This window comes from Triturus cristatus, chromosome 2_1 (genome assembly GCF_964204655.1).
Source record: "Triturus cristatus chromosome 2_1, aTriCri1.1, whole genome shotgun sequence".
In the NCBI taxonomy this organism is placed as follows: Eukaryota; Metazoa; Chordata; class Amphibia; order Caudata; family Salamandridae; genus Triturus; species Triturus cristatus.
In genome coordinates this window covers 969,200,496-969,221,580 of record NC_140581.1, presented here as the reverse complement: position 1 = coordinate 969,221,580, position 21,085 = coordinate 969,200,496, and the positions used below count along the sequence as shown (strand labels likewise).

General features: G+C 48.7%; 1 protein-coding gene across 1 annotated transcript in view; it reads left to right on the top strand.

Annotated features, from left to right (window-relative positions):
• The first annotated feature begins 14,622 nt into the window (after positions 1–14,622).
• FREM1 (FRAS1 related extracellular matrix 1) overlaps positions 14,623–21,085 on the top strand; it is a 578,635-nt gene continuing 572,172 nt past the window's right edge. Inside the window, exon 1 of the mRNA XM_085633804.1 lies at positions 14,623–14,883. The gene's annotated coding sequence lies outside the window, so the exon portion shown is untranslated. The remainder of the gene's footprint in view (positions 14,884–21,085) is intronic.

The window sequence follows — 21,085 nt, the reverse complement described above, 5'->3', positions numbered from 1 at the left end:
GGCCCCCCCTCTTGGTTTCATCGGTCGATACGTTGGGCAAAGGGGCCAAGCCCCCAACGGGAGGGGTGGAGTTGCAATAAAAAAAAAATTAAAACTTTTTCCTTTCTCTGTTGATTTTAATTGTGTGCATATAAGACTTTTTCAATTATGGGGAGAAGAAAAGTCACGCTTGCTGCTAAAAGTACTGATGCTACCCTGGATGGCTTCCTGCAGAAAGAAGTGGGGGCTATTAATAAAGAAATTGAACTTGCTGAACGTAGACTTTCACTAGCTCCACTACCCCCACCTGCTGTTCTGACTGTCAAACCTGTCGCTGCCACTGGGGTCCTCAACGTAATCACATCAGCAACATCTACAACATCTTCTGATCCATTGGCACAACCCTTACCCCCACTTTCACCCACTGTTATAATCCTGAGCCAGGGTGTTCCAGGCGCAGTGCCAAAGGGAGTGGAAGCTGCTACACGCTCATTTACGGGGAACCCGGGGGCTCAGAGTACAGCCGGGGGGAAAAGAAAGTGCACTGAACTAGCCGGGATAGACCATCTAGCAAGGGGCCAATTGCCACAGGTTAAGAGAGCAAAGCAAAACCCACCAGGAACTGCTGGTAGATCCCGTAGTAGAGGGGGAACCATTATGTCACAGACTGAATTGGATGCAGTGACAAAACAAATTAGTAAAGTGGTGTTAGAGTCTTTGGAACCTATTTTATCCTGCCTATGGTCGTATAGAGGAGCAGCTTGATCGATTATTGCAGACTACAGGGAAATCAGCAGCGCAAAATAAGCAAAGTTGTGGGCCCATTTCAGCTAGTGGCACGTGTGAAAGGGGAGCCAATGCTTTCTCTAGTGTTTCCAAGAGCGGGCGGGCTTTAAAAAGTGGGCCAATAAACACATATAATGCAAGATTACCACATGAATTCCCTTCGACCTCGGATAATCGCACCAATCACCTAATGGCATCATCACTCAGGGCATCTGGACAAGACGGGATCCCCAACGGGGAGCAAGGGGTCACCTCTCATTTCAGATCTGACCCCCATAGTGGGGAGAATCAGTTGAAAGAAAACACACTCATAATTGATCTTGCGCCTGGTCCGTTAAGCAGGCAGGGCGAGAGTAACATCTTAAATTTACCACCAGAGTGTACACCCTATACTCTAATCCTGACAGGGGTCCCAAACCTTCCACCTGGATTACAGGAAAGCTGCCAGAGCCTTATCAATAAATCAGCCTATTGGTGTACCAGCAAAATCCAGTCCCAGATAAATTGGCCCAAATACATTATCATGGCAACGCGGGTGAGCTGGTTGGGCAAAATACCCAAAAATAGAGAAGGGGGTTGTGTGGTGCTGACTTTTAATGATAGGATGTGCACCGACTTTGCCTTGAAACATTTTAGAGACTCCCTACTGAGCAGATACAGGCCCGTCCCTTGGGTTTCTTTTACCCTCGACAACAGAGGACTTTTAAGAGCCAACAGTTCTGGCAGCCGCCCAAGAATAAATATCCCCGCCCCCAGCCCCACTCATGTATTCAACCTTACTGCTTTGAGGCACTTTCTGGGTTTACAGATATAGATTGACTACCCGGACAACCGAGCAGATTAGACGACACGGAAAAAATAAGCGTTGAACCTGGGAGAGACCCTAATGCAGCTGCTAGTATAACTGGGAATAGGCTGGTCAATAACTCCCTGGGTCCTTCTTTGTACAGCACAATTAATATTTACAACAATACAAATGTAACTGAGACCAGATCTACCTGCCTATTTCACCTCCCACACACAATCCAGGAGGGGTGGGGTTTGACTCGGTCACCACACCTGCTAGTCTTGCCATTAATTGTAATAGGGTGGACACAGTGATTACGGACCATGAAATCTGTCCTTTTGGATTTATCTCCTGTAACATTGCAGGTATCCGTCCAAAATTATCGGACAAGGTTTGGTTAGAATATGTTAAGGTCTTCGATATCATTTGTATTCAGGAAACATGGAAAAAGGATGACATTGTGTTGGACGGCTAGTGCTCTTTTAACGTCCACGCAACCCCTTCACCAGCAGTGAGGGCAAAAGGAGGGCTGGTGACATTGATCTTAGTTAAATTTGGGTCTATTCAGGCAGAGGTTGTAATCGATTCTCCCTGGTATCAACTTATTCTGATCTCCAACCTGATCCAGGTTAAGCTACTACTGACCAACTGGTACCATAACATTTTTTATCAAAACAGTTGTGACATTATTGATACTCTTAAGGCGGAAATCAGCAAGATAGCTGGGAAGTGGCAGCCCCTGTGTATCTTCTGGGTGGGGGATTTTAATTGCATCTTTTGTCAGCATAGCCCAAATCGAGTGTGTGGGATGCTGAACACAGAGGGTTAACCGCTGTCGCATTTTATACATACACCTCAGGGCGAGGCTTTAAATACCATTATTGTTGTAAGCGATCTGTGCCCGGTTGATACCCTGGTCAGTAGTCCCCCAACACAGTGCCCCGCTTATGTTGGAGGAGGTAGGGAAAGTGTTATCGATTTCGTGCTTATATCAAGTAAGTTTGCCTCCCTTGTTGGTAGTTTTGAGGTGGAGCCAAATAACGCAAGTGATCACAACCCCCTCATTGCCTCCCTATGTGTAATAGCCAAAGAGGGGAAAGTTGATGGCCGCCCCATTCAGTATAACTGCAATTAAGGGGTGAGACTGAAATGGGGTAAAATAAATCCTATCCAATTTCAAGAGAAAATCGTCAAGGCAAATTTAAACTCTATCCTGAAATGCCTACAACATGACTCTTCCCCAGATAAGGTTATACAGGGTTTCTAACTAATCTGCATGGATGTTTCTAAAAGCTTACCAAAATCAGTAGGGAGAAGGGAAGTCCAGGAGACAAAATGGTTTAACGCTGAGTGTTCAAGAGCCTAAAAGAATCTCAAAAAGGCACTACACACAATCCCCCGTGAAAAAAATCCTAATTACAAATGTGAGACAGGGTTAAAAAAACAAAATCAATCAGAGGAAAGATGAACTGAGAAGGTTAGCCTGGGAAGACCTTGAGAGAGCCAGCGCGTTCAAAGACACCAAGAGCTTTTGGGAGGCTATTAATAGCCCCCTATTCTCGACAGATGCTAGGGGTGTGGATTCTACGATACTGGGGGAAGTTTGGGAATCCCATTTCTCGAACATATTTAACCCAAATGGCATTTCACCGCGGGAGCTAAGAGAAGTTGCGCCAATAGATTCATTTTTGGCTTACCAACTTAGCTCTTCCCTTACAGCGATTGAGGTCGAGAATGCCTTGGCGAAGGGGATCTGCCTGAAAGCACCAGGCCCTGATGGGGTTCCTTTAAACCTGTTTAAAAGCAATCCTCACCTTTGGGCACCCCTGTTGACCAGCGTCTTCAGGGCAGCGATAACTGGTCCCATCCCAAAATCCTGGAAAGAGGCCATAGTGGTACCAGTATACAAAATGGGCAATAAGAACGGCTCCGCTTGCTATAGGCCTATCTCTTTAATTGATGCCACCGTAAAGGTATTGGGGAGGGTTATTCTTGCGCGCCTTGAGACCTGGGCAGGTAACTCTGGGATTATGTCCCAAACACAATATGGCTTTAGGAGGGGAATGGGGACAAATGAGCAGTGCCTTAATTTGTCTTTGATCATGGGTAAGTACATGAAGGGGTCCATCCACCTGGCCTTCATGGACTTATCCAGTGCCTTTGATACGGTCAATCGGGAGAAACTTTAGTCACAGATTGAGAATTTGGGCATTGAGGACGCTCTTATCACCCTCCTGCATAGGTTGCATGCATCCACCACTGTTGCCTTACGATATGGCCCAAGGGGGGAGAAGACCAAGCCCATTGTCTCCACAGAAGGTGTTCGGCAGGGGTGCATCCTGACCCCTTTTCTCTTTCTACTGTACACAAATGGCCTAGAGGCATTCCTAATAGAGAAGGCAGTTGACTTCCCCAGAATAGGAGGCAACCCGGTCCCTTTGTTGTCATATGCGGATGACACAGTCTTAATGGCCTTAACACCCAATAGCCTCCAAAAATCATTTAATGTTTTTACTGATTTTATGTAACCACTGGACCTAAGAGTAAATTTTATTAAGTCTTATATCATGGTGTGTGGCCCTTCAGATCTAACAGGCCCTAATCAAACCAAAACAAGTAAATTTACTGTAAAGGATAAGACCATTGATAAGGTGTCTAATTTTACATATGTGGGGAATGCTTTTAATAACAAATTGAATTGGGACCCACTCGTCACAGCAAGGGCACAGCATACTAGCTGGGTAGCGGAGGGTTTATTTTGTTTCGCTTGTAAATTAGGCCACAAGCCGTTAACAGAATTGATTACTCTATACAAATCGAAATGCCTATCAGTCGCAACCTACAGGGCAGGAGTGTGGGGACATCAGAAAAATACTCAGTTACAAATTTTAGAAAATACATTTATAAAAAGACTGTTGACGACCCCTAAAAGTGCCCCCACAGTCTTTTGCCATTCTGAGGTAGGGTTGGACTTTTTAGAGGACCGAATAAATATCGCCCCATTGGTTCTCTGGGCTAAAATTTGGACGTCTGAGGACCTAGCGTTCTCAAGGGATATTATCAAGGATTGTAATAACGTTGATAATGCCCTGGCGATCCCATGATTCCTCTTTGTCAGAGAAAAATTCAACGTGATTGGTTTGGGGCACTATTATGATAACCCTGCTAGCATCCGTACAAATATGAAAACGATTATAAAAGAAGCATACTATGCTGAGGCAAATATGCCTCATCGGCATCTAGGGACGCATTGTCCCTCAGACCTGTACCCACACAACAGCAATTTTATCTGTCCTTCACTATTAATGCACAAACTTGTTTTTTATGACCAGATTTAGTCTTTGTACTTTGCACTTTCTAGTGGCCTTTCCTTAACAGTCCAGATGGAGTGATAAACTCACTGTTTGTCGCTGCGATAATTTAGCAGCTCAGAGCACTTTGCACTTTATGCTGTTTTGTACACTCTATAAAGAGTCAAGGGCACAATTCCTAAACCCAATCTTGAGAAAAATCCGCCCTTGTACCTATCAGGATGGTTTGCATTTTTTACACACTTTGTCTACCATTTCTATTTGCACTGCCGTTTCTAATTATATCAGAATTGCACTGTCAATAAGAAAACTTTATGAATTTCAATAGCGAAATTGGTGTTCCAATTGGTTTTAAATTTTGAATATGCACTGATACGACGGAAGTTGATAGGAGGTACTAAAGCATGTAGTCTAGAGCCTGAGCATGTGGGATCAGGGCACTGAACTTGTAGGGCTAGTGTTTTATGCAAATTGGAAATTGCCTTTTTCTATTCTGAGCTTTTAGCAAATGTAATCACATTATTGTATAAATTGGACATGACATTTTTTACAGTTATATGTATGTATTGTAAACTTTCATGGTCCGCTTGAACCGAATAAAGTTACTTTGAATTTGAATTTGAGAGAGTTAACCGTGTACCATACTGTTTGCTGACAGTAAAGCTTTCATGAGAAATACACCAAAGAGTATTCAAAAGTATCTACTAAGAACAGTGTACACTCTACACAAAACTTGCCCAAAGAGACACTATTCACTTAAAATAACCAAGGTCTGAAGGTGCTAAATGTCATTTTTTTATTTTTATTTTTTTATTTGTTTTATTGATTTTCAACCAACAATGACAAAAGCAGCGTTAGACGAATAACAACTCAATTCTTTACACTATATTTCAAGCCACTTCTTTCTATACTCTCCACCCCTTTCCCTCCCCCTCCCTCACCGGTGCGCCTATAGATCTTGCATTATGACCAATAAAATGCTTCTGTATTTAATACGGTAACAACATTAAGCAACATTAATACAGTACTGGGGGTGGCTAGTCCTTAGAGATTATCTTCGCTATTTTGTGCCTGTAGTTGTTCACTCTTCTTCTTGCTCCAGTGCGGTAGCTGAACCCCCCTGATCCTCTAAAAGTGACCCCTCCTCTGAGTCTGTGTCTGGGGCCTGGAGTGCTGTAACTAGGGCCTCCCACGTCCTTGCCGCTTCTTGTGCTTTTTCATTATTGATATGTAAGGCTTGTTGCAACCTAAGTGTGCCTTCACTCCGTGCCCACTTAAGAAATTCCGCCCGTCATCTCTCCACGCTAGGCCCCCTACGTGTCTTCCAATGCATAGTAAGCTCCCGTTTGGCTAAAACGAGACCCAAATTGAGGAATTTGCTGGTCACTTTCATTTTAGCAGTATGCAGGAACCAATGCAGTAAACAAGTGCCCAGCTCTAGCTCTAGTGTCCCGTCAGTTATACTACATAAGAGATCCAGCACTTCCTCCCAATATGTTCCCGAGTTCGCACATTTCCACATCATATGCAGGAAGTCCGCCCCCTCCAAATCCCACCGCGGACATTGAGCAGCTGCCACCTCAAAATATTGGTTAAGCTTTGCTGGCGTTAAATATGCTCTATGCAGAACATAAAAATGTATCAATTGAAACCTGCCATTTCTCGTGCTCTTCCAAGCCCTCCTAACCAACTGAGCCCATGTCTTTTCAGGAACTTCCCTGCCAATGTCCACTTCCCACTTCCCTTGCAATGCTCGCAACGGTTCTAGGTTCTCCGCCAACATTCACCTGTAAAGGCACGTAATAGCCTTGAAAGTCCCCGCAGCCATTACTACGTATTGGCACGCCATTGAGGTTCGCGGTTCCAACAATCCCGTCTTCCAATAGCGTTGGATGGCGGAAATAAGCGCTGAGTGCAGCAAATAATCCCCTCGCAGGAGGTCATATCTATGCTGTAGTGCTTGGAAAGACAACAGGGTTTCATTTTCGTAAAGGTCTCCTAGCACTTGTAACCCCAGGTCCTCCCAGTTAGCCAGTACCATCCAGTCCCCGCCATGCGGGAGGGCCGTGAACCTACCCAACGGTATCTCCGGGGCATAGGGGTGGGTGAATCCAGCCCGGCACTGGCTCCGGTTCCAGCACATCATCATCGTTCGTTCCTCAGCCGTGAGCAGTTCAAGCCGCATCTTCTGCTGGAGCACTATGAACGACAAGATATAACGCGGGACCCAGCGACCCTCTGGGCCATCCGGGCCCCAGAACTCCCGCGTCACGGCCTGCGTGAGCCATTGCAGCTGGGCCGCCAAATAATACCACTCGAAATCTGGCACTGCCAAACCCCCATCCGCTCTTGGTCATATCATTGTAGCCATTGCAACCCGCCTCCTGCCCGTCCCCCAAAGAAACCCACCAGCCATAGAGCGGAGCTGTCGGAAGACGGAGCCCGGCACCCAGATTGGCAATGTCCGAAAATAATATAATAACCGCGGCAGCGCTACCATCTTCAGGAGCGCCGCCCGCCCCGCTACCGATAGTGTCAACGTGCTCCAGAACGCCATACTGCCCTTAAGTCCACATATGGCCCGACCCAAATTACCCTCCAGTAAATCCTCGGGGGCGTGGTAAATGTTAGTGCCTAAGTAAGGCAAACAGTGGGGCTCCCAGCGAACGCCCGCCAGCCGGGAGGGGGTTCATCGTAGTCGGCACCACCGAAATAAGCAAGTCTTTGCCCAGTTCACCCTCAGCCCTGAGTATTGTCCAAACATATGGAGTAAGTGTCTCGTGCCCTCCAAAGCCGCCGAGGTGTTCACTAGAAACATTAACAAATCATCCGCGTAGAGGGAAATAAATTGCATGTCCCCTCGAAGATATAAGCCAGGGTAGTGTTTTCCCAACCGGGCATGGGAGGCAAAAGGCTCAATGGCCAAGACAAATAATAACGGAGAGAGTGGGCAACCCTGTTGTGTGCCCCGCCCAATCCGGCAAGCCGCAGATATCGTCACTCCTGTCCGCACGCGCGCCGTCGCCGATCTATATAGAAGCTCCGTCCAGCCTACGAAAGTTTCTCCAAGTCCAAACGCATGAAGGACTCGGTACAAATACGGCCACTCTAGACTATCAAACGCCTTCTCAATATCAACAGAGAGAACTGCTGCATCAGGTGTATCGCTATGGTCCTCTCCTAAGATCCGTAGGAGGCGTTGCACGTTGGTCGCAGTAGTCCGCTTCGGGATGGAGCCCGCCTGGTCACTATGGACCAGGTGCGTCATATAGGGAAGAAGCCGGGTCACAAGGATCCTACTTAAAATCTTGTAATCCGTCGTCAACATGGACAACGGGCGATATGCCGATCTAGACAATGAGTCACTCCCCGGCTTCAACAGTGGGATAATGATAGCCTCTTGAGTAGAAACCGGCAATCTCCCTAATTCCTTGGCTTCACGATATAGCGACTGAAGTTTGGGGGCCAGGGTATCAACATATGTCGAGTAAAATTCTATTGGCAATCCGTCTGCCCCTGGGTTTTTTTTGCGCGCCATAAGTTTTATCGCATTACGTATTTCTCCCTCTGTGATCTCCTGACCCAGCAGCTCCCCCTGATCTTCTTCAAGGCGTGGCAATCGTAACCCAGCTAAAAACTCGCTCAATCCATCATTCGTATCCTGCAACTTACTTTCATAAAGCTACGCATAATAAGCCAGAAACATCCCATTAATCCCTTGTTGGGTATATTCAGGTACCCCTGCTGAGGTGGACAAAGCCAGGATGGGAGTGCCCCTCGGAGCTGGACTCGCCAACCATGCCAGAAGAGAGCCCACCTTATCTCTTTCTGCGTGTGCCCGCACCAAATACTCCTTATGATCAAAGCAGCGTAACCGCTCCACTTGCATCGCCACTGCCTCTCTTCCAGTTACAACCTCATCCCACATGCTCGAATTCCCAGGTTGGGCCCTCTCTGCACGACGTAATCGCTGCTCCTCCCTTTCTATATCCCGCAAAAGCGTTTTCCGCATCCCTACTGCTTTAGCGATGCATAAGCCCCGTATCACCACTTTAAACGCATCCCACTCCAGACCCAAGGTCGATGCCGTCCCGTCATTCTCGAGGAAATAATGCTCTATACCCTCCCGCACTTCAGCGCAAAACACCGGGTCTTCCAAAGCTTCCGGGCGTAGGCGCCAGGTGGGGATAACAGGCCGTTCCCGAGACCATTTCAATGCTAGTAGCAGTGGATTATGATCTGATATTGTTTCCGCTAGGTACTCACTACAGCGTACTAGCGCATGAACATCCGGGGAACACAACACTGCATCCATCCGCACATGCAAATCATGCAGGGAAGAATAGTAAGAGTAGTCCCGTTCTCCTATATGTTGCGCACGCCATGTGTCTATCAGTCCCCACTCAGCCTGCCAATGCCTCCGGATTTTCGAAAGTTTGTGTATAGGTTCCTGGGGCAGTGGTGGGTGGGACGTATCCAGCTCAGTATCTGCGACAGAGTTAAAATTACCCCCCAATAACACTGAACCGGTCAGGAAGGACGCCAGTTTCCCAGATAGTATCGCAAAGTAGGATTTCTTTTCAACATTAGGGGCATACACACTACACAACGTCACATCTCTCTCGTCCAATCGTCCCATAACAGCCACATACCTCCCTTTGGGATCCACTAGCTGCCTGGTCGGCTGAAAAGGAACCCCCGCCCTCACCCAAATCAATACACCTCTGGCAAAAGCAGAATACGTTGTATAAAAAAGCTGCCCCCTCCAGCAGCGCTGTAATGCCTGGCCTTCAGCTCTGTCCATATGGGTTTCTTGGAGAAAAGCTATTTGCACCCCTCTACGTACCCGATAAGCATGAACCCTATGGCATCTCATCATTGTATGCATCCCCTGTACATTCCACGTAATACTTTTTAATTCAAGGAAATGGTCCCATTATGCAAATTATCCTCGTTACTCAACTGCATTCTCTGTTGTGGCGTACGGGTGGTATAAACTGCCCCAAAACCAACAACATCCCAAATCCCCCCAACACCCCTCCCCAGAACAGGCTCTGAACAGCTGGCACCTATCCAAACGGTCCACTTATAGTCCCTCTGGTAGCTACCAGAGAGTCGCCCTAGGAGCGAATCTAAGGGGGCGAGCTCGACGCCAAGAAAATCCGGCCTGTAGCCTCACTTATTCAGGTCCCTAACCCTACAATAAAGGAATCTCCAAACCCCCCAGAGGGGCCCCCAAAAAAGCGGGCACCCACATATCATAAGCAATCCCCCATCCAGCCCGGTAAATCAACTAGTGTCTCCCAACCCCATCCCCTGAGGGCAACAACACCAGGTTCAGCCGACCCCTCTTACTGGTCACTGCATAAGTTCAGGCATCAATGATCTCATCTGCTGTCCCCGGAGTGATGTGCGGCAGAGCCACACTCCCTGCATCTGTTCCATCGGAATCTGTCCCTGCAGACCCCTTTTCGGAATCTGTCAGTCTCAGCAGCGTCGTGCCGCTCGCCTGCGAGATCTCTGTCACGGCCTGCAGCGCTGCCGACCTTTCTCTCTCTGTCTGAGTAGTGGAGGGCCTCTGTATCCCCGGGTGTCTTCTCCTAGAGCGCCTCACATGGCGCGGTTGTGGAGCCTCCGCTTTCCGTCCTTCAGTACCTCCTGCTTCGTTCGTTCCTGCTCGGTATGATTCCAACCAACTCCATGCCTCGTCAGGATCATTATGAAAGAACGTTTTGCCATCTAATGATATTTGCAGTCGTGCCGGGAACATCAGGGAGTATTGAATGCCTTCGTCCCGGAGGGCCTTCTTGACCGCCAGGAACGAGGCTCGATGGCGCTGTACTTCAAAGGTATGATCCGGGAATAGCGACACGTTGCTATTATCCACTTTATATGGGCCAGCTGTGCATGCTTTATGTAGTAGGAGGTCCCTATCGTTGTAATGGAGCAGTCGGGCCACTACAGGCCTGGGCGGCCTCCCAGGAGCCTGCGGGCGGGCAGGCACCCTGTGTGCTCTCTCTAGGGTGTAGAATGGCGTCAGGCCCTCGGGAGCCACCTCAGTGCGCAGCCACTGCTCCAGATAGTCTATCATACTGTCTCCCTCAATGCCTTCCGGAAGGCCCACTACTCGTGCGTTGTTCCGCCTATTACGTCCTTCGGCGTCTTCGGCCCTCTTCTCCAGTGCTTGAAGCCTGCGAGTGACATCACCCATTTGAACATCTAATGCTTTCTGAGATGGTTCTAAGACCTCCAACGTAGTCTCAGCCTGCTTCACTCGGTCTACAAGCTTTGCATGATCAGCCCGTAGGAGCCCCAGTCCCAATGACAATGAGCAATGTCCTGTTGGAGCGCTTCTTTCATGTCCGTGATAGCGCGGAGGATCTGGTCCACCTGCTGCTGCATCAGTCCCTCAGGGTGCGGGTCAACCACGACCTGTGTTCTCTGCTCCACTGATCCATTTTCTGGTTCCGAGTGCGCTCCCCCCTGCCAGCCACGCGGTTTCCCCATGACTGCAAATCTTCCGAGGCCCCAGTTATGGTCACACCATCCTTCTCCTCTTGTGTTTCTGCAACGTGGGTCCACCCAGAAGTCAAGTACGCAGACACAACAGGTCTCTAACCCCCGGTATCCAACGCACCTCCGGGGGTACCTTCTATGCTCTCAGTTCCTACCGGGGGTCCCCACGGAGCAGCCACTGTCTAGTAAATCGTCCAGTCCCTAAGTGAAGTTGTCCCAGTTCCACTAGTTTCACTGTGGCTTGGATCTCAGTTCTCAAATCTTAGATGGTCCAGTGGAGCTCTCCATGCCGTCACTTTCGAAATCCAGTTCGCATACAATAAGCCCCAGCTCACAATCGTCCAGGGTGTTCAGCCACCCACGTCCTCAGGGTCAGGACCTCCGCAGCGCTTCAACATATGTCGGATTTGTCCGCTGATGAACTGCGCCGCTCCCAGCTCCCACCACCAGCGCTGGAGGATGATCTCCGATCTCTAATCGATTTCACCGGTCACACTTCAACAGGCCCAAGCGTCTCCCCGCAGTCCCGCAGCCAGAGTTCTTCAGCGCTGCGCAGGGTCTTTTCCGTCTTCTCCCGGCTGTGGTGCAATGCAGGGCTGCAGATCTAATGCCCCAGTCTTAAGGGAGCGACACCGCCAGCTACCTGCAGTCGGGTCAAGGGGCCTATCGAAATCCTTTCAAAGTCACTTCTCTTTTCTTCTGTGGAATGTCGCCATGTAAACACTGAGTATCCTGTTTAATGGAAGACTTCAATTGCAACAGTCAACTGCCATCGCACCTACTCAAAACTTTAAACGAGCCATGTCGACTTCCCGTTTGTTTCACAAAATACTATGGCACGTTGCAACCGTAATGTCTTTAAAGTCTCTGGACACCTGAATGACTTGCTCCTTGGAGCCCATGTCCAACGCCCATGACTTCCACTGCAGGCTTAAATGCCATCACCTATGACTGCGGCTCTCTGAGATCAATGGCAGGCAATGCCAGGCATAGCGTGTGTTGTGCATCTCGTTGAGCACTGCAAAATCATGGTTACTAAGCCCGCGTCTGAGTTAAGCAAAGACCGTGCACTCTGTAACTGGTCTTTGGTGCGTAGCCCCGATGCCAGTGCAGCACCCCGGGGTCACAGATCCACGCAGCTGCACTCCATCATCTCACACCGCAGCTCTCCGCGCCGTCCTGCTTGCGTGTCCTGGGGCCATCCATGAGCCGTATCGCCCGGAGCCACCGCACCCGTCATCCACCGGGAGGAGAACAGAGGTCCCGCTGTAAGCGCTCCGCTTTCACCGCATCCAGGGGGGGGGGAGCGCACCTCTCTCAGAGCAGTGTCCGATGTCGGCTCAGCGCCTGAAGGTTACATGCGACGGGGCAGCCTCCCCCTTGGTCCGCACAGCCGTCTCTGAGTCACCTCTGCCACAGCACTCTTCACCTCCACAACTAGTCCGCGAGCCGCATCTACAACAATCGCTTTTTGGCATGCGATGGGGGGGGCAGGGGCTTACCCCAGGAGCTCAGTCTTCACCATTCATAGGGGGGAAGCGCATGTCCCTCCAGATCGTCGCTTCCAGGCTGTGCACTGCTGATCAATTCCGGGAGGCGGTCGCCATTTTGTGACTACGCAGCTCAGGTCTCCGTCTTCCCGGAGTGTGCTTTCAGCGCCTGGGGGCAGCAGGACCCTCGATTTCCCGCAAAGTAGTTCCTCACCTCCAAGGGGGCTCCCCCCAGGGTCACTGGTACAGCTATCCGGCGCTCAATACAGGATAACCGGTAAGGTCGGCGCGAAGCTCTCAGCTCACGCGACCGTCTTCATTGGCGTCTAAGCCACACCAGCACCAGCTTACTCAGGCTGCAATGGCAGGCCTGTAGTTTCATTTTGCATGGTCTCCCATGGGTGGCATAATGCATGCTTCAGCCCATGGGGGACCTCTGGGGTACCTATGCCCTGGGTACCTTAGTGCCATATACAAGGGACTTATAAAGGTACCACAGTATCCAATCTGGGATGTTCCTAAGTACTGAACATAACAATTTAGGGAGAAAGCAGGAAGACGGGGTCCTGATTAGCAGGATCCCAGTCAGACTAGTCAATAACAGCAGAACACCAGGCAAAAAGTGGGGGTAACCATGCAGAAGGATCCTACCTTACTACAATGATAACTTTCAGTTATTATCATTTTATGTTTGTGCTGCTTTGCGGGCGGGCGGGGGGCGGGGCTGCTCACGGAGCAGGGCAGGGGAGGAGTGGAGTGGTTTGCCCACTCCTAAGTACACAATGACTGGTTGGTAAGCCCTCTGGGGCTGCCCAAACCCGTCATGCGCACTTTCCCCGTTCTCCATGGAGGCTGCATTACAGCCAGGGCCAGGCTGGGAACTGAAATTGGCCCTGGCAAACTGCTCAGCCGGACCCGCAAAGGGGGAGGGGGGGGAGTGCATAAGAGTTGTTTGTTAGGACCAGTTTCGGCCGGTTTTGTTACAGGGGGCCGATATTGCCGGTCCCCGGTAACAAAAACGGTCCCCCAGGGGCCCAAAACCGGCCCCCACCATGGCAGCCCACAGGGGGAAACGCCACTGGTGCCCGCTACGGCCAGTCGGCCCTAATTATAGCCTGCGTGGAGAGCATGCCCAGGCTCCCATTCCCTGGTTGAACGTCAAATCAGGATGCTCAAAACCAATCACAACGCTGAATTGCAGCGTTGCGCTTGGTCAGGGTAGCCTGGGTGCCTACCAATTGGTCTGTGGGGCCTGGCTGTGCTTCATGATTCTTGAGGAGACGCGGGACCAGGTGGGAAGCTAAGTTAATTTTTGTTTTGCTGTGCGCATCCTCGCTTGACCCATCCGCCCCCCCCCACCCCCCCGCACCCCCTCCACCCCCCCGCACCCCCTCCTCCCGACTCGCCACCCAGGAGCTATGCCGGCCACCACTGACTATAACTGGTGAATTCCTGTGATTTTTTTGTGCTCCAAACGTTAATGTTGTCACTGACATATTCTCCTAACTATACATGTACTTTAGCCTTTATCTTTTCAGTGAATGTATACATATATAAGTTTCTTTATTTTTAGGGGCGCGTTTCTGTCTGTTTGGAGCCGAGCAGGAGCTGCTAGCTGTAACCTCGCGGGCAGGCAGCAGCAGGGACAGACATGATGAAGAGCAGAGCTCATTAACAAGTGTCCCGGGCGCGGAGGGAGCTGGGGCTGCCTGCCAAGGAGGCTGGGCTCAGAGTAAACACCGCGAGCTGCTGCAGAGCCCTCCACTCAAGACATCCTGCAGCCTTGTCTCTGCGGAAGGCTCGTCAGCGTCCCGGGCTCGCGAGGGGTTAGACACAACACCTCCCGGTGCATCTGGAGTGCAAGGCCGACAACAAAGTCTGGAATTTCACATCCTTTCCCGTTTATATGTTTTTTCCTCACCTCGTTTAAACCAAGATTCCGGAGTCCGTGATTCACGCAACTCATCTTAGCAGAAGTACTCTTCGCTCGGTGCCTCCCAGATCCATTCTACCTGTAAGTAACTTTACTTTTCTGTACAGTCTTTGAAGGTGGCATGTTTTCATCTGTAGCGCGATCAGAGCTTTATGTCTACGGCTTTTGTAACTTGACGGCTTTGGAACTGGGGAGCCAGGTTCGAGTCTCGGCGTCGCCTCAACATTTTGTGCTTCTGGGCAAATCACTTAATTTTCCTGTGCCTACCAAAAAATGAATGTATCCTTGCGTGACCTAACTGGTGCTCATGCACAGCGCATTAATACCTTCGGGTCTAGTTCCCGCTATATAAAACTGCAAAAGAAGTGGGACACTAAAGTAACAACTTCAGGAAGTGCCCCCTTAGTGAAATGTAGTTAGGAATCGTCAATGATGGAGAGTGGTTTAAAGTGTGACCTTCCTCGTCAATCTATCGCTGGTGGAGTAGTTCTAGCACAGGAACTGTAGTTACAATCAGGTCCTCCAGTGTTCGTCAGGATACGGAATATACAAAAATACGCCTTCGGGAATATTTGGTTTGTAGGGTGAACACTCTAAAATAATGATTTACTTGGAAACATTTGTACAGAAGGGCGTTTGCTGCCCCTATACTGATCTAGTCTCTAAGACTAAGTTATAGAGTTTGGCGGCAGGAAGTGGATATCCGGCCTCCATTTCCTTATTTGCCTAAATGTGTGATCCTGAGCAAATCGCTTTTGACATCTGGTGCATTAATTCCCAAATCTAAGGAGGTAATCTCCCTGCAGTTACTGCGGTGGAGGGGGGCGCCAATCTTTTAAGGGGACCCCATCCAGCCCATATATGTGATATATCGGGAAACTCGGAGACCTCATCACATTCTGCAAGGGGTCCCCCATCATTTTGCGTTACTTCACTACATATCCACCAAAAATGTTAGCTAACCCAGAGTAATTCTGGTCACAGTGTACTCTGTATAACAAGTTATTGAACACGGGAATAAAATCGAGTTTCATCTCAGCTAAGTGCTCGCCCCTATGTGAACTCGTTTGGTATCGCCCCTAGCTAAAGTCTGCAAGCATTTGGACTAACTTCGTGACTGAACTTTGCAAAACAGTTTATTCAGTGTTTAGTGCCACTGACAGCCAACATTGTTTGCCAGAGTCGTGCTATTGGGGGCAGAAAGAAGGGCCGGCTCCCGCTCTCGCTTAAAGAGACCTTCAGTCTAAAATAAACACCTTGTCTCACAATCCGAAAAGACGACCTCACAGCGGGGGCACGTTGTAAAACCGGGACAAATACAGGTACTCAGCGCACCTTTTATTCCAGCCCTTTGTACGAAAGTACAAACTAGGGACGAATCTTACAATAGCGAAGGGGTGCTTCGTGCAGACCACTGAGCTGTGGGCTTCATATTGCCGGCAAACTCTGAATAAAGACGCCGTGAGCGGCGCAGCGCGCTTATACTAGCAGATATGGTTTACAGCGGAACCTGAAGGAAGGAAGTAAAAGCGAGGTAAGCGGATGACCGATTATAGGACTCATATTCTTTCTGCACTTAGTGGATTTCATTCCTCCATGGGTGTAAATAGTTATTTTACTTATTCCAAACGTCTGCGAACTCTGGCTTCTCAGAGAACAGCATGCTGCATTTTGGAGCGACGGCTAATAATGCAAGTCCCCTTTTAATCGGACCTGGCGGGCATCACTGCTATATAAAGTACCCCTCGGGCCTGAAAGGCTACGCAGGATACATCGATATACACAGAGTAAGAACCCTGCAAACAGCAACTGAGTCGTCAACAGCAGCATTATACTCAGGGCCACTGGAATTATGCAATTGTGCGGCTGCGGCGTTTGTCACATAGGTATACATCTGCCGCATTTGCCACATAATCCATCATCTGCTGCAGAATTCTCCAGATTTTAACCCATAAAAGTTTGTTTCTATCTCAAACAGTTTAAAAGTTACTAAAGACGCAGTAACACGTGCTGCCACTCAGTTCAAGGCCCTTTTCTAAAGCTTGGTTGGTCACCATTCTGTTTCTTGTTGCTATATTTTTGTGTTAAACCGGCGCAAATGAGGTGCAAGCAATGCCCGGGAAGTGTTAACAAGTGCAAATATGACACAATAATGAAGTAATTCAATAAAAAAAATGTGCCACATTAGGCCGCATAATTTGCCTTTCATTGGAGCACAATTTATTCAACTCTGCCGCCTAATTTGGCCCTTCCCTGCCGCATAATTCCAGTGGCTTTGATTATACGTTGCGTCACACGCTTTTCTGGGCGACCAGGGGCATAGCTGCCATTGGTGTAGTGACAGGGGTGCCCATAGCCTTGTGCGTCCCATTGAACTTTGATAGTTGTTCGATTATTCAATTTGACTGCCCACCATCAGCCAAATGGGTCATTTTCATTGCTTGCTCCGGGACCATTGGCACCATTGCTGATGGCGACATGCAGCTTGTCTCTGTTTTTAGACACCACATGCATGTTTCTTGCTGTCCTCTCTGTTGTATTGAGGATGTAGGGTCCTCAGAGATGCTCTTTCCTGTATGCAGTTTCCAATAGTGTGATGTCGGCAGGTGAGTGTGTGCACGGGGTGGGGGAGGAGGAGGTCGGAAGTGGCGCTAAAACGGTTGCACAAGATTTGAATGATGCATACACCTCTGGGCTCTGTGGAGGAACAGAGGGAAGCACCCAGCTCTTCCATGCCCCGGTGGTTTGGCCAATTCTGTACCACGCGAGTCACCTCGCCATAGAGGCTTAGGTGCGGTGCCTGTGTGAGTACACTGCTCCGTTACATGTGTGTGCACTGATTTCTGTAGGCACTGTCAATAGAGATCTCCGTGAAGGGCAGGGACCAATCAGCTGACCCTTGACCGGAAACATTGCCTTTGCATCCCTTGACCCTGTTGTTGCCGCAGTCAGCTCGCGCTTGATGAATGGGGTTAGCAGTGACCCGTGGGCCAGGGCTGACCCCGGATTTGTTGTTGACCTGCACTCTTAGAGTGTCTGGGTGGTCTCCACAGCGCCTGGCAGCAGTCTCCGCCTTCATAATACACCACCAGCAGCAGCAGACCACCACAGGGATGACTAAGGTCCTTTATGGGCACAGACACATGAAAAACAGGCACCAAATAGCGTAAAAGCCCCCGAGGAGAGCGGCTGTTTTGTTTGTGGTAGGACAGTCTCTGAGTAGACGCCTAAAAGACTTTAAAAGCTGGCTACGACGAATACAAGAATCTGCAACTGCGCGCGTGTATTTGAAGTATTTGCTGTTCAGAGAAATGCGCCCAGCAGTTGTTAAGAACCACGAGAATAGCAGTCAGACGATACCATGAAAGCACCCAAGGTGGGGGTGTTTACTTCTCATCGAACAGTGACCCGGGCTTCACTTTAAACAGTGGCACATACAAATAATTCAAAGGGACAGGAAATATTCGGCTATTGTTACCAGGGCAACCACACAGTGGCTCAGAATTATTCAGTCCGATATTGCTCAGAATTATTCAGTCCGATATGGAAAATACGCTCTCACTTTTATCTCGTAAACCAGTATTAGATACACTGAGGGATAATCTTTGCAGGCCCTATGTGTCTTTAGGATTAACAAAGCCCTGAAACTAACAAAAAAGGGGTTCAGGAACCCCCGACCCTGAGGCAGTAACATAGTTTGTATTTGAAGGCAACATGAATTCCAGGTGTCCCCGTGTGACCGAGGAATGCCGGGACGAATGCCAATTGCTTTGAAATATTTCTGAGCTCCGTGCAAACAGTGCTTGCCTGGCTGCTTTGTTCCGAAGGCTGCACCTAGGCAGGCTGCTCTCCTTGAGCTGTAAGAAATGCATATTTAAGCAACTTCTTAAGTGTCCTATCACCTACAGGTGCTGAATGGGTCAAACCGTACCGGGCTATCCACGAAATCTTCGCTTTCCATGCCCTCGTCACATGCATGGGTATCTGAGGACCAAGCGCTGTACCATAACACGGTTAGCTATTTACAAAAGTGGGTAAAGATTACTTTTAATCAGATCTTGATCCAGAGAAAGAGCGAAAAAGGCAGAAAAGGTGAAAGGACGAGCTGGGGGGGGGGGAGGGGTAAAAGTCGAGCCTGAAGCCTGGCTCTGGCTCAGATTGAGGTCCTGTGGGAACCTCGAGCCCATAATGAGCCGTGCTTTAATGTGGCTTATGTCTGAAGCCCTCCCTCTGTCCAGGATGTAGCGCTAGGCCAGAGCTGCCGACTTTGGAACTGGGGAACTATATTCGAGTCCTCTGTCGGTTCAGTATTCTTTGATTATGGGCAAATCACCTAGGGCCTGATTACCAGTTTGGTGGTAAGGGAACTGGCGTCGAAGCAGCATTGGATTCCCCGCCACACAGTTGCCGGCCGCCTGCCGAATTACGATGTTGGCGGTCTGTTGAAGGAAAGACCCCTGGAGTCCCGCTGAAGTCGTCAGTCATTCACAGACCGCCACAAAGGTGGTAGGGGCAAAGCAGTTGTCAGAGGGTGGTACAGACAAGTTCACTGCCGTCGGAATTACAAGTTGGCTTTCCATTGAGCCGACCGTGACGGGAACACTGCTTGTTTCGAGGCAGCAGAATCAAAGGAATTGGGGTGCATACATACCCATTTCCTTTTCTTAACTTCATCTCCCATGCGGATCCCTTCCTCCAGGGCCCCCCTTCACAGCAGCATCTTGACCCAGAAGAAAACGACCCTGTTGGTGTCGAAATCCAGGTAAGTCAATTTTGCAGTATTTACCCATTGACTGTACTGGGCCAGCAATGGGAAAGTACTAGTAGTAGGTTTTTTAGGTGTCGCCTGAGCCAGCGCATGCGCTGCCCTGCGAGACATTTAGTAGTGGGCTTTGAAAAGTCCTACCACATGCTTTATGCTGGCATGGAGCGTGCGGTTACGCGCACATGCACGAGCAGCAGCGCCATCGCGCGCTCCACTTGCGTCCTTTTTTTTCTTTTAGAGCGCGCGCGCACACAGCTCCAGCTTCTCCCCCTCCCCCACCACATATCGCGTCGCGTAGCCAATGCTTGTTTGTTCTTTCATTTAAGAATGCATTGAAACGGACTTTGTGTTGGCTGACATTGAAACGAAGCATTTATACCATCTTTTGTGTTGACTCAAAAAAACATTTATACCATCTTTACATTCTCACTATTCTTTGGGAATGCAAAAGTATTTCAATGTTCGTTTTGTTGTTGTTGTAATGTTTTCATTGCTTCCACAAGAGTATTTTAACGTTCATGTGTTTTCCTGTAAGGTTTTGTTTCCATCTGCAAAAAACTATTTTGCAGATGGGTTTCATTTAAATTACAAATCGGGTCAGTAATTAAAAAGAAAACAATTCTTCAAGGCACCCGTGCTTTACCTTTAAACATGTTAGGCTAAAGCGCTGGTGCAGTGATTGCTGAAAAAATAAAGGAATACATTTTTTTCCCTATTTCTTTACTTTTGCAGCAATCATGGCACCTGTGTTTTAGCTTAACATGTTTAAAGGTGAAGTGGGGGTGCTGCAATAGTAACAACAGTAAACAAATGGAGAAAAACAATGGCGGCCGCACAATTTTTTTTCTATTTGTTTACTTTTGCTACAATCACAGCACATGTGTTTTACCCTTAACCATGTTAAACTAAAGCCCGGGTGCTGCGATTGATGCAAAAGTAAAGAAATAGAAAAAAAATGTTTCTATTCCTTTACTTTTAAAGCAATTGCTGCACCCGCGTTTTAGATTAACATGTTTAAAGGCAAAGCCCGGATGCCGCAAATAATTTTTTTCTTTTGAATTACTGATCACAGTCCTAACCAAAATGAAATCAAAATGCAAAAAAAGTATTAATACTAAAAGCTGCTGTGTAAAGCACCCACGCTTTTCATTAACATGTTTAAAGATAAAGCAGTTCAGCAGTTTCCATTCTCACTTACGTTTGGATTAATTTGTTCCCAGCTTTCATCACGCTATTGTCTCTTACAAGTAAAAATGTTGGCCGACCTGAAACGTGAGCCCTATTAAGATCCGGCACTGAAGGCGGCTTTCAGGAGAGTGGCTTTCATGTATCATCTGTGTATTCTGAAAGCAAACTCCACGGGGATTTCATTTACATGTGTCTGCAAATGAATGACACTTTATTAGGTTGGGGAAGTGCGCGTGCAGGCTTTGTTTCCAACTTGGCTTGTTTACCAACTGTTTACCATGTGTTGAGCAGCAACCTTTTTTCTTTAAAAGCCTGTTTAATACTATACGG